Source organism: Palaemon carinicauda, chromosome 4, assembly GCF_036898095.1.
Source record: "Palaemon carinicauda isolate YSFRI2023 chromosome 4, ASM3689809v2, whole genome shotgun sequence".
NCBI classification, from domain to species: Eukaryota; Metazoa; Arthropoda; class Malacostraca; order Decapoda; family Palaemonidae; genus Palaemon; species Palaemon carinicauda.
Genome location: NC_090728.1, coordinates 136,620,413 through 136,622,912, shown reverse-complemented (window position 1 = coordinate 136,622,912; position 2,500 = coordinate 136,620,413). Strand labels below are relative to the sequence as shown.

Genomic DNA, 2,500 nt, shown 5'->3' with positions numbered 1-2,500 from the left:
CTTTCAACTATTTTAACTTTATTATTCTATTTACTAGTTATAGATCAAAAGTTGTTAATGTTACCTTCACATGGATATATAATCACGATCAATATTCATTGCAAATTGATTCTTGATAGCAAAGAGTCAAAACTTACGATATGAAATTTATAAATCGAAAACTTTTGTTCCTTAACTCTTTAATTTCCACCATTGTATTTTTCTATTTCCAAAGTAATTTTCCGGTTTTCTTCCATGTCCCAGCACGATTTATTCGCCCATTTTATGTATGTTTCAAGAAATATAGAATGAAACAAAAATTCCTTCCCCTCATTCTTTGTCAATAATTGAAAGGAAACATGACCCAACGATGTTGTTGTTTTAATTGTATTTTTTCTAACATTGCCACTGATAAATCTAATATCCGGAAAAAATATATTTTCACATCTATATACTATGGGTATAATTTTACCTTTTCTTCCACATCACGTTAGACAAAACAAAAATAGTATATCAAAATTATTTTGTGAATATTTCCAAATGTTCATGTACAGTATAAGATTAAATTCCCAACTGACGCAAGAAACATAAAAAAATCTAAAAGCAAATAAAAGTTACGTCAAAACTTGACATGAAATCAAAATTAGATATTTAAATGATTGTGGGAATGAACCAGAACTAGAGTTTCAAACAGTCAAATATATTTGTAATATGCTATTTAACAATTAAGACTGCGCAGTTTGTATAGTGCTTCATGGTTTTCATAATGGGTCAGATTTTCACTTATAAAAGCAATTTAAGTCTATAAAAACTATGCCATATTTCATATGCTAAAAGGTTATATATTATATATATATATATATATATATTTTTTAATTAGAGTAACATGCCAAACATCATCTCTTCAATATTACATCAATAGATTACATATTCGTCGGTATATATTTATATATGTGTTTATTTGGATTTATATATAATATGAAACAAGGTTTACCGATGAATTTGTGTATTATTATTATTATTATTATTATTATTATTATTATTATTATTATTATTATTTTTATTATTATTATTATTATTATTATTATTATTATTCTATATAAATTAAATGCTGCAGAAGCAGCAATTACTTTCAACTCTTCTTACGTGTAAGAGGGTTTACTTAGAAAATACACTATTATGCTAATTATTGTTATTAATATGATAATGATTATTATCATTATTATTTTTATTATTATTATTATTATTATTATTATTATTATTATTATTATTTATTATTATTATTATTATTATTCATGGCTGCTGTCATTATTAATATTGTTGTTTTTTGCTGTTGTTTTTGTTGTTGTTGTTGTATAGTTATTACTACTTCTGAGGCATGGGGAAGGATTTATGACTTATAGTTATGAAGAGAAATAAGGAAAATTAGTATTTTCTCTATATTCAGTATCTTCAAAATGGAAATTGGAAGCGAGTATAATTTATCAAAGCTGCACGCTGCCATCATATTAAAATGAAGAAATGAAAATAAGTCTAGCCTTGGCCACTGATTTTTCAATCATATTTCAAACTTTGGAAAGTGATATCATTAGAGTTGCATTCAACATTTCCATTTAGGTTTATTTCAATACTTGTGAACTGACGTAAGCCTTGAGCAACTGTCTGTAATCCAGGTCATCGAGAGTTCAACAAAATATTTTTCAAGCTTTATCAGTTCGGAATTACCATTATATTTTAACCAGTGAAATACATACTTATCTTTTAAGTGGTAAGATGATTTCCAGAGGATCAGAGGTTCAGATTTCGGTAAAACTCGCAAAAGAGCTAATCCTCCAGGGAATATCATACGACTGATAAATCTATATTAGATAAAACTCTTCCACTAGTTACTAAGTCCAAAAAGAAACATATTATACACAGGTGAAAACGTTACTTACTTGTGTAGTCTATTGAAAACGTCCCTGCCTAGCAATATGTTGGATGATAGTTCGAGAAAACTCAATCGCTATAATTTTTTATAAGTGTCTGTAAGCTCACCATCCTTGTATGCTTGGGATGGGGATTTTGGAGGAGCCTATTGTTCCACCTGTAAGAGTCATGAGCAGCCACTGCAGGGCTCCTCCTGGACCCAGCTTCATGGAGTTGGGGTTTGGGATGAAGATCATATGTGTATATATAGTATGTCTCTAGAGTATTTTCCCGTCCCTGGCGCATTTTCCTGTCCCTTGATTTACTATTCATAAGTGGCATTCATGTCTCATGAATAAGCAACGTGTATTTTAATGTATTATTATCATTAATATTTCCCATATAGCTAGCGATTAACGCTGAAAATATGGTGTAAAATATCTCATTACCATTCTTCTCTTTTCACGTTTTTCCCCCAAATTTATACTCTTCACCAAAAGTTTATTATATACTACACACTTTGAAAAGTCATACCATTATCCATTTCAATTGCATACATTTCTATTAACATAGTTGTAGTCATTGTCCACCAATCTTTGTAATTATCAATCAT

At 28.6% G+C, this 2,500-nt stretch overlaps 1 pseudogene; it reads right to left on the bottom strand.

Annotated features, from left to right (window-relative positions):
• The window catches only part of LOC137639676 (putative neural-cadherin 2), a 63,539-nt pseudogene that overhangs the window by 55,006 nt on the left and 6,033 nt on the right, over positions 1–2,500 (bottom strand).